This window comes from Stenella coeruleoalba (genome assembly GCF_951394435.1).
Source record: "Stenella coeruleoalba genome assembly, chromosome: 6".
NCBI classification, from domain to species: domain Eukaryota; kingdom Metazoa; phylum Chordata; class Mammalia; order Artiodactyla; family Delphinidae; genus Stenella; species Stenella coeruleoalba.
This window is the reverse complement of record NC_137151.1, coordinates 90,871,824-90,884,139: the sequence shown is the minus strand read 5'-3', so window position 1 is coordinate 90,884,139 and position 12,316 is coordinate 90,871,824. Positions and strand designations below refer to the sequence as shown.

The 12,316-nt window shown below is 37.8% G+C and overlaps 1 protein-coding gene across 2 annotated transcripts in view; it reads right to left on the bottom strand.

The window, feature by feature from the left end:
- The window catches only part of PLCL1 (phospholipase C like 1 (inactive)), an 852,283-nt gene that overhangs the window by 731,795 nt on the left and 108,172 nt on the right, over nt 1-12,316 (bottom strand). The gene's annotated exons all lie outside the window — the stretch shown is intronic.

Below are 12,316 nucleotides of genomic sequence, written 5' to 3'. Positions count from 1 at the left end.
GCCTGCACTCTAGAGCCCACGAGCCACAACTACTGAGCCTGCATGCCACAACTGAAGTCTGTGCACCTAGAGGCCGTGCTCCACAACAAGAGAAGCCACCATGATGAGAAGCCTGTGCACCGCAACGAAGAGTAGCCCCTGCTCGCCACAGCTAGAGAAAACCCGCGTGCAGCAACGAAGACCCAACGCAGCCATAGATAAATAAATAAATAAGAATGCCATCATGGCATCCAGCCCAGCTGAGGCTTCAGATGACTCCTGCTCCAGATGCTAACTGCAACCACATGAGAGACCCCAACTGACAACAACCAGATGACCCAAGTCAACCCACAAAAATGTGAGAAATAGTCGTAAAATGTCATTTTAAGCCCCAAATTTGGGTGGTTTGTTTTGCAGCAACTGATAACCAGAACACTTCCTGCTCTCCCTTTGCAAGATAAAGAGAATAGGCTCAGGTTCAGCAAGTACAGAGGCCAATAGTAGAAAGTACAAAAAGACTGTTTTCTTTTCATCTTATTTATGTTTCTGGCAATTGATAGTGAGGTTTTTATTGATGGTAATGATTAGAAAGAGAAATGTCATATGAATATATTTAGGATGACAAATTTTTAAAATATCAAGGAAATTATCATTTGAGTTTGAAAGCTTATAACAAAAAATGTGAATGGCTGACATTTGGAAAACACTGCACAAAGAGAAGAATGTTAACATGGAGAGGTTCTAAAAGGACAGACTGGGATCAGGAAACAGAAATCTGTTATTTTGCTTAGGAGAGGTAAAACGGCGTTGGAAAATCAAGAAGTAGGTTCAGTCCATACCTGACATGTTCTCATGTTCTCTGTTCAGATGTCACCATATATTCCTGAGTTTCCATTGTAGGATCTGATGGCAACACTGACCTCTCCCAGAGGGGTTGTGTGGAGGCTCTGTAGCATTGCTGTCCTGATACTGTTCACTCCATATACTCTTTTTTTTTTTTTTTTAATGCGGTATGCGGGCCTCTCACTGCTGTGGCCTCTCCCGTTGTGGAGCACAGGCTCCGGACGCGCAGGCTCAGTGGCCATGGCTCACGGGTCCAGCCACTTTGCGGCATGTGGGATCTTCCCGAACCGGGGCACGAACCCGTGTCCCCTGCATTGGCAGGCGGACTCTCAACCACTGCACCACCAGGGAAGCCCTCCATATACTCTTTAGAGGTTAAAAGAAATCACCAAGAGCCCACTGAAGTTTGACAAGTTATTTGCTGACATGCTGTGAACAGGAAGTTCACACATGTTGTAAAGCAGCAAATAAGCATTCATAAAGATGAGAGAGAAAGCAAAGACAAACCAAAAGCCATTAACAGGCAGACAGCATAGTTTGAATACAATGACAGGTGCCCTTCAAATTAAGATTGAATTTGATTCAGAATGTGTTTGGAATACAGAAGAAAAAAAGATAAATGTGCTATGAAAGAAGTGACTTTAAATGCGATACTCGGGGCATTTGAAAGTGAGTAGAAAAATCAGGTCACTGGTCAGAAGAGAGATCAAAATGAGAAGAGGCTAATGACAAAGGTAAGGGAAGCGTTTGGTAGGAGGTTCTGCAGGCACAGAGGAGGTCTCAGTGAGTGAGTGAGCGAGTAAATAAGTGAGTAAATGGAAACAATTGTAATTTAAGTACAAACAGTAGACCATTAACATTCGTGATGGATGTCCTCGGGTTTCTGTAATTACAAAAACAGCATATGATTTCTTCTATAAAATACACACATGAGAAGATATGGGTATAGACTTTCTCCTTGACTGTGAATGGCTCCAACAAACCAGCCTTGTATTCTCAAAGTCATATTTATGATTTGACAGAATTATAAAGCACTGCATTGCAGAGCTTAAGGTCCATTCCCAAATACTGGAAACTGAAAATGTTAAATTTGGGAAAGCTTAAGAGTCTACTTGTAGAAATTAGAACATTCCCTAACACCATACACAAAAATAAACTCAAAATGGATTAAAGACCTAAATGTAAGGCCAGACACCATCAAACTCTTAGAGGAACACATAGGCAGAACACTCTATGACATAAATCACAGCAAGATCCTTTTTGACCCACCTCCTAAAGTAATGGAAATAAAAACAAAAATAAACAAATGGGACCTAATGAAACTTAAAAGCCTTTGCACAGCAAAGGAAACCATAAATAAGATGAAAAGATAACCTTCAGAATGGGAGAAAATATTTGCAAATGGAGCAACTGACAAAGGATTAATTTCCAAAATTTATAAGTAGCTCATGCAGCTCAATATCAAAAAAACAAACAACCCAATCCAAAAATGGGCAGAAGACCTAAATAGACATTTCTCCAAAGAAGATATACAGATTGCCACCACACACATGAAAGAATGCTCAACATCATTAATCATTAGAGAAATGCAAATCAAAACTACAATGAGATATCATCTCACACCGGTCAGAATGGCCATCATCAAAAAATCTACAAACAATAAATGCTGGAGAGGGTGTGGAGAAAAGGGAACCCTCTTGCACCATTGGTGGGAATGTAAATTGATACAGCCACTATGGAGAACAGTATGGAGGTTCCTTAAAAAACTAAAAATAGAACTACCATACGACCCAGCAATCCCACTATTGGGCATATACCCTAAGAAAACCATAATTCAAAAAGAGTCATGTACCAAAATGTTCATTGCAGCTCTATTTACAATAGCCAGGACATGGAAGCAGTCTAAGTGTTCATCAACAGATGAATGGATAAAGAAGATGTGGCACATATATACAATGGAATATTACTCAGCCATAAAAAGAAACGACATTGAGTTATTTGTAGTGAGGTGGATGGACCTAGAGTCTGTCATACAGAGTGAAGTAAGTCAGAAAGAGAAAAACAAATACCATATGCTAACACATATATATGGAATCTAAGGAAAAAAAAAAAAAGTTCATTAAGAACCTAGGGGCAAGACGGGAATAAAGACACAGACCTACCAGAGAATGGACTTGAGGATATGGGGAGGGGGAAGGGTAAGCTGTGACAAAGTGAGAGAGTGGCATGGACATATATACACTACCAAACGTAAAACAGATAGCTAGTGGGAAGCAGCCGCATAGCACAGGGAGATCAGCTCGGTGCTTTGTGACCACTAGAGGGGTGGGATAGGGAGGGTGGGAGGGAGGGAGACGCAAGAGGGAAGAGATATGGGAACATATGTATATGTATAACTGATTCACTTTGTTATAAAGCAGAAACTAACACACCATTATAAAGCAATTATACTCCAATAAAGATGTTAAAAGAAAAAAAAAAAAGTCTACTTGTATTCACTTGGGAAGAAATTTCTTCCCAGAAGCTGAGCATTGATGACTGATTAAGCAATCCACTGGCTAGAACTGAGCTACCCCACCCAAAATTCAAGCTAACTGATTTTTTTTTAGTCAACTGATTTTTCAGACTTCCTCAACACAGTTTTAGTGTATAAATAAATCCTCTACATCTCTGAAGAATATATTTTATACTTTTTACTTTATCACCCAAATAAAACCCAACATTTTTCTAAATACTTAAATGTTTTCAGTGTGGGAAACTGTATATGCTGTTGATAATTTCCTAGCCAGTACATTCATAAGTTGGAGATTATCAATAATTATATCACTATTCACAAAAGTCCATCAGGAAAAGTCAAGAGGAATTCTTAATCCTTTGAGTGATAAGCCACTTTTTCCATCTTCAAAACAGCCGTTTCTTGTTGCATCTCAAGATGGTCTACTCCCCTAATTTATTCAACAAATTGATAGGAAAACCAGAGCTAGAAATTGATATTCCCTTCACTTTATTCTATGTTCAATTCTAGACCATCCCCAATTGTTATGGAAACCTAATTGTTTAATCCTTCACTATTCAGAATTTTCAGTCAACCACTTAAGTCCTCAGAATATAATGCTTAATTTTCTACTGAAGACCCGCAAAATGAGAAAGATATTTTAGCTGCCATCTGCCCCATGGGGACAGGCAGGTCAGCCTAATGCTTGAGACCTTGACTGTGGAGTCAGCCTCAGCTCTTTGGACCTTCAGGAAAGAGCTTGAGCCCTCCGTGCTTCTGTTTCCTTGTCTGTAAAGTGTTGACAATCGCAGTATTGCTCATGGGGTTGTTGTGAAGCTTAAATAGAGTGATATGTGTAAAATACTCTATACAATGCATGGCAGAGTAAGCACTATATGAATCTTAGCCACTACTATTATTGTTGTTATTAGAATTTACCACAATTAAAATTAGCTCAAATCTAAAGGTGAATCTATCAGAGCTTCCTCCATGGTTAACACCAATGGAAGAGTCACTTGAAAAGACGTTTGTGTATCGTGATATAACTGCTTTCAATTCCCCAGCAATTAAGAATTCATCCATCAACCTGCACTTGATATCTCTATCAGTGCCCAGAACTCTGTATATAGGGGGCTTTCTTAAATCACACAGCCCAAATGCAAGGGGGAAAAAATACAGGAACACAAAATACAGAGATAATAACACAAGATTGCATAGCCGCTAGATTATAAGAACCAACCACAAGATTTGTAGAAATTCTGAGAAAAATCAGTGTGGGCCAGAGAAGTCAGCTGACATTTTGGAAAAGATATACAATTTCTGTTGGACCTTAAGCTCAAAGAAGTGCATTTCATGTGGAGAGACAGTGTGATCAAAGGTAGAGAGGCAGGAACAAGAGTGGAGATGCGTAGAAATTAAGCAACAAAGCAGAGAGGTCTTTGAGGGTAAGTACAGATGAGTTTCTCCAAACATAAGCTAAAAAACTGCTTGTTTATTTATTAAAATTGTATTTATATTTTCAACTTTTATCAGTTTAATTAAATTACATTGCCTTTATCAGAAGCTTACATCTGTCAGAATTAAATATGAGTACATTTCTGCATGCCAATATTTATAATCAAGGCATACATTCTTACCACAGCTAAAAACTTTTCAGGCCCAAACTTTGAAAAGGACTCCAATTAATACAGGTGCCTCTTATTTTTCTATCCCATAAGTTTTGTGACATTATAAGTAACACTCAGCAAATGATACATGCCTTACATAATCTGAGTGGCTTACTACTATATTCTGAATATTTGTATCCCCGCAAAATTCGTATGTTGAAAGCTAACACCCAATGTGATGGTATTTGTAGGTGGGGCCTTTAGGAGTCCATTAGGTTATGAATGCAAAGTCCTCATGAATTATTGCCCTTGTAAAAGAATCCCCAAAAAGCTCGCTTGCCCCTTTCACCTTGTTGTGAGGTTATAGCAAGAAGATGACCATCTATGAATCAGGAAGCAGGCTCTCACCACACATCAAATCTGCCAGTGCCTTGATCTTGGACTTCCCAGTCACCAAAACTGTGAGAAGTAAATTTCTGTTGTTTATAAGCCACCTGTCTATAGTGTTCTGTTATAGCAGCCCAAATGGATTAAAATACTTGCTATCATTTAATATAAACCAACTTTTCAGAGAAATATAATCACTAGATACTAAAGGCATAAATATACCTTCAATTTCATCTCTATATCCTTTTTTATTGAGCTGGGAAATTAAACTGCTCATAAATCAAAATACAAAGGGCTTATGTGCTTTGGTTTCCAATGAACATCAAACTGGTTTGCAAATAATGCTGGATATTTGTCCACTTTGGGAAAACAGCTGCAATATATTTACAGAAAATATGCCAACTCATTCCATTCTTAGTGTATATATATATATATATATATATATATATATATATATATATATTTCCCTTCTAGAGGGCAAAAAACCATAACAAGTGTATCTTTTTACACTATACACTGTCCATAATAACTACAATAATTTGGGTATACGTTAAACTATGTGAGCAAACTTAGGTACTTCTACATATTTTATTATACACTGCTCTATTTTGCAAACATTTCATCAACTTCACTTAGTAGAAATATTACAATAAAATGAAGCAACCATTTGGTTAATAATAAAGAAAAGATGAGGATACCATTTCAGGAGCTAGAAAAATAGTAACAATTTCCAGTTCCAAGAAAAGAAATCTGTCTTCCTCAAGCGCTCTGTGCTCTGCCTGTCGCTGATGTAGCATCTCATACTGTAGTGTGGTATCCAGTTTTCTCATATTTCACAAGCCACTCAATATCAAAAGCACTAGAGAGAAAGATGATACAAGTGAGCCTCCCAGGGAGCATTCTGAGACAGTCTATGGAACAGCTGTCCCTATGACACTACCCTGTAGGAATAGCTATACTATTCTGGGCAGCATTGTGCTTAATATATTACATTCAAAAGTTTAATTTGAGAGACCACTGATAAATTTTAAGTTACAGAACCAAAAAGACAAAAGGATAAACAAGGACCCCGTTGTTATTAACTTTGTGTCGAGGCATGTCATATATTATCTTAATCAATCATCACAATGACCTATGACATAGGCATTATTATTATTCTCATTTTACACATGAGGAAATCAAAACATAGAGAAGTTAAGAGGCTTGCCTAAGATCACAAAACTAGGAAATGGTGTAGCCAAGATTCAAACTCAAGCACTCTGACTTAAAGATGTTGTGATTTTTCTTCCACTGCCTTAACATCATGAAAATTTATTTCTCATCACACTACAAGTCCAACACAGGTCAGGTGGCAAGGGTGGGAAATGGTTCAGCTCTTCATAACCACTCAGAAAATTAGGCATACAGAAGGCATACAGAAGATAGATACATATTTCCTCACTCAGCAAGACAAGAAAAACGAATGTAACAAATCTCACACCAGCTCTTAAAATTTCTTCCAGGAAAAAACATAAGTCATTTCCTCTCCTATTTCATTGGTCATCACAAGTCAGGTGGCTATGCCAAACTTCAAAGGAGGTGAGAAATGCAATCTTACTATGTGCCAGGAAGGCAGAGAGCCAAAATATTTCAGAACAGAACTAATGACAGCCATAACGGAAGTCAATGAATGGGGTTTTCAAAGACAAAAGGAACATTAGAATTGGCAAGAAGGTGGAACTTCCAAGAACAACCTCAATATTTTTTAGTTATGTTGAAAGATCATCATGGCAAATGGTATATGGGATAAATGCCCTAAAGGAAAAAAAATTGTGCTTCAGTAGAAAACTATGTATTGTCTAGAAAACACCCCTCTGAGTTATCTGATTTTGATTCTATGGATGTTATTTACAACACTGTAAATTGTAGGTAACTGACTGCAATGCAAAATAATTTTTGTCTATAGACTTGCAAATTCTGTCTTGTCCAATAGAGGTTAAAATGACTTGTCCTGCCCAGAGAATCATCTATTTCTCTAAGGAGCCCTGGTTCCTTTCATTAGAGAATGGTATTAGAAACCAAGATATGTACAAGAAGTGTGCTTGTTGCTACTAGAATGTCATTGTTTCTAGGTACTCTCAGCTGTCAGAGCAAGGAGATATGTGTGTATACTAACCCATGTATATACACAAATCTATAAATATCTCTATATGTATCCATTTTTATCCATACTAAGCTAAACATGAGTTCATACTGATGTCTCCAACTCTAATCCATTACCAGATGGATTATTCTAGACTCCTCCCCTGGCTTATTTGTAAACTCTCACACCTACAGTGGGAAAATTGGCTCCCACCATCTACCACTCACTTATTTAATTGTTCATTTCCAGCTCACATGTATAGCTGCATCAGAATTGTTTACTCATATCCCCATGGAAAACTGAGTAATATTTCATTGTATGGATATACCACAGTTTGTTTACCCATTCACGAATTGAAGGACATCTTGGTTGACTCCAGTTTTGGGTGATTGTTAATAAAACTACCATACACATTCACATTTAAGTTTTTATGTGGTCATAAGTTCTCACATCAATTTGGTAAATGCCCAGGAGTGCAATTGTTGGATCGTATGGTAAGATTATTTTTAGCTTTGTAAGAAACTGCCAGACAGCCTCTCACCAACAATCAATGAGAGTTCCTATTGCTCTACATCCTTGCCAGCAATTAGTATTGTCAGGTTTTTTTTTTTTTTGGATTTTTGCCATTCTAAAAGATGTGCAGTGATATCACATTGTTGTTTTAATTTGAAGCTCCCTTATGACATAATTTTGAGCCTCCTTCATATGTTTATTTGTTATCTGTACATCTTCTTTAGTGAAGTGTCTGTTTAGCGATAACTCTTCATCGTAAGTTATTTTCCTGGGCACTGGGTATCAGAATCCATCCTTGATTTTCCCTTCACTCTAATTTTTGGGCAGCACATGGTATGCAATTTGAATTGGCTTTCTCTAAAAGCCTGCCCTGTTAACTATTACTACTACATCCTGTCCTCTAAGCTGCTGCAGCTGGTGATGATAAGACTATGAGGACAATGACCATGATGATCATGTTAATATGCTTTGAGTGCTAACTAGTGCCAGATACTTGGAGCGCATTGCATGGATTATTTCATTTACCCTTCACAGCCCTAAAAGTTAGGTACTATCGGCATCCCTGTTTCATAAATTGGGAAACTGAGACTTTGAGAACATTAAGAAACTTGCCCGTGTTTATAGCTAGTAAGCAACTGAACCACTGTTTGAATCCAGGGAGTCCAAAGCCTGTGATTTTAACCACTATGGAATATTCATGCTGCCTAGAAACTAAAGGTTAAAAAGCTAAAAACAATTTATATTCTTTCTCAGTTTTTAAAAATACTTCATATGAGACACCAAATCAGTCATTTTGGGAAACTATGAAAAAAATCATCATTACCTATGAAACAGGAATGGAACAACCACTCGTCTCCACAACAGATGAGTAGTCAAAATAATGAAACTTAATGCTGGAAATGCACTGCTACTGAGTAAGATACAGAAGAGGTAAGATACAGAGAGGCACAGTCTTTGCCTCAAGGATGTAATGCTTAGGACAAAGGAAGATTCCAACGTCTCCAAGTCATAGAAATTACATGACCACAAGCAGCACAGAACTGTGCCTATCAGATTCCTCAACTGTAGCAACTAAATCTGCTGTATTGTTTGATGCTACTTTAGCCATTTCTTCCATTGTCCTCTGAAAAATCTTCTGCTAATTCTAGAAATCACTGCGGCTAAGATACCTCAGGAAGTGTCACTGGCAAAATTTTGAATGACCCCTCAATGCCTCCCAGCCTCCCCACCACCATGTCCCACCAGCCACATGAGCTGGAGCTTTAAGATGGAGGGGAAATCACTCCCTTATCAGAAACAAATGGGGTGTCAGTGCCTCATGGAAGTGAATGCTGCTGGGCTAGAAATCATCATTAGGACACCTGAAATCCTCGCTGAGGATTAGCCAGCCACATCTGTGAGAGGAGCACGTGCTGTTAAGATGCTCTACCTTCCTCTGCTTAAGTCTTAGCACCACTCAACTGGGAACTTCATATCCTGCTGTCACCATGACTTTTTTTCTTTTTAACCTCCTTCTAAAAAGTAAAATGTTAAGTTTGGGAAAAAACTTCCCTTTATCACAGAGTTCCTGGAAAGAATGTCTTCTATTCCATCTCTTTCTTTCACACTTGACACTTAAAATCCCTCCTAAACTCATTTCCCATTTAAATATGGGCAGGAAGTAAGATTTGGACCTCTTGGCTTTCTATAAAATGGGACTGTGTAGTACAAATCCTGCTACTTTATTTTGCATGGTTGATGCTGCCATTACTTCTTCTAATGGATTATCTTTGAGATCAGCTTTAATCATGTGAATCATTATTGCTTCCAAACATAAAAAAAAGAAAGCAGATTATTTGAAGGTTAAACCCCTTCTGAGCTCCAAGTTTATTAATCACTTCAATCTCATTGGGAAGATGGGATTGTTCTTAACCTGAACTGCAAGCTAAGGAATGAGGCCAAAACAAGAATCCAGGATCTTTGGAACTCTAAATGGTATTTTGGCTCCTTGGGAAGAGTTCCATGTCCTTAACAATGTTTTAAACAAATTCTCCCTTATCCCACTCTTAATTCCAACAAGATGAGTCATGTTCCAGGTTACTTTAGGAGGAAACAAGTGTTGCTCAGCCACTGTGTTGCTCCTTTCCAGGCACTAGCTGGTCCACTGTTTACTTGCAAGGAACGGTGCCTCCTGGAGTTGGGCAGCCATCGCCTTGTGTCGTGACCCCATCTATGCCAGTCATAGTGAGCTGAGAGCAAGAACTGTGTCCTTTCATCTCAGTATCCCCTGCACAGAGTAGGTACTCAATAAACATAGAGTTAACTGACTTAATATATCACCCTGAGACACACAGGGTTCTTATTTGATAAATCTGTTTAACAGTATCTCTTTCTTGTGCTGAGGACACGTTTCAACCTAAAAATATAATACAAAGTAACTAGGACCTATACATTTGCATGAAACTATAAATCAGATATTCATTTTTTTCTTTTTCTTTACATCCCACTTCACAGTATCTGCAATTTACTCTCCAATGCTTCAACATTATGAATGTATGAATTAATAAGTTAAGCTAAAGGGTTTCAGTTACCTTAATCAGGGACTCACCCTCCTGGGATAGTTAGTGAATATTTCATCAGAAAGGCCATACTTAGCTACCACTTGTGTAGCACTATTTATTGTGTGAGGTGCTCTTCAAGAGTATTAATATTATTCATGTAATCCTCACAACAACTTTATGATTTAAGTACTATAGTTATCCTCTTTTGCAAATGAAAAGACTGAGTCAGCAAGAATCTGTAACTTGCCGAAAGTCACACGGTTGATTGGTGGCAGAGGTGGGATTCACACTCAGGCAGCTCTGAGCCAGAGTCTGCATCTTGCTGCACAAAGTTTAGAGATTAAACTCTGATTAAACCCTACTCTACTGCAATAGCATGGTATATAATCATTGGGATGCATTCATCTCAGAGTTTACACATCCACTGAGCTGGGCCTTCTACCAAAATTATTTACAGTCTGTCCTGTGACAGATAGTGATGGTCACCAAATTTTCTTTCTGTGCTCCTATATTTTCCAGTCTTTTTATTCTAGTTAGTACAGACATCTTTATTAAACATTTTTGGTCAAAATTTTTCTTCCATTTGATATTATACAGGAATTTGAAGTCTCATATTATTTAACAACTATCTGATAATGTGGTATACAGTTCCTTTTATCAGGACCTCATCCTCCATATTGTTTAACAATCCTCTGTTGAGTGCATTTATTCAAATGATAAATATTTATTGAACAACTATTATGTAACAACCACTGGGTTCTGTGAAACAGAACAGATAAATTCTTTGAAGAGCTTACATTCTAGTGTGGGGGAACAGATAATAAACATAAAATATAAATAGAGTAATATAAAAGAAAGAAAGAAAGAAAGGAGGAAAGAAAGAAAGAAAGGTCATACTATCAGTGGCTACTACAAATGCTCCAAATCTCTTTATCTCTGATCATAACCAGAGGTTTTACTAATTAGCATAATGAATGTTAGAAATGAGTTTACTAATTAGCACAATGAATGTTAGAAGTGAATTTTCATAGTTTTAAATGGCTTGTTAGGGGAAAAGGGCAAGCTAGGGATATGGGATTAAGAGATACAAACTACTATGTACAAAATAGATAAGCAACAAGGATATACAGTATAGCATGGGGAATTATAGCCACTAACTTTCAATAACTTTTAATGGAGTATAATCTGAATCACTATGCTGTAAGCCTGAAACTCATATAGTATTGTAAATCAACTATACTTCACTTTTAAAACAAAGGAAAAAATACAGCTTATTATTTGGTACAATGGATGTTAAAAATGGACTGTTGTTGGCAAAATTATTGATATTCAAGATACATGAATTGGTTAGAAAATATTACAAGACATTTCCCACCGTAGCATGAAAAGGGCATAGGAACCTAGGAGACCCTTCGCCTCCACCCTCCAAGATGGCATTGAAGGCTATGCTAAACAATCCTGAGTCCAGCCATAGGTTTGGAGGATTCTGGGAAAGGGCTAACTGAATCCTGCCCCAAGAATATTGTCTTATCTTGAGGGAATCTGCCATGCCGTATGTGGACAAAGCATTTCTTCCCTGGCCACTTGCAGCTTCATTAAGTTTACAGAACAAGTTGTCTAATTAATGTTCATCTTAAAATATCTGAAACATGTCTGTGTGTGTGATGGAATTTGGTCAAGTCTTAATGTCATTGTAACCTGGTAGGGGAGTGTAGTAAAGAAGCTAACCATTGCCTACCCTAACTACTGGCAGCTGTTATCTATCACTAACAGTCCCATATAACACATTGGCTTAGGTCAGTTTGCAACACCCCTATAAACTGGTTGCTGT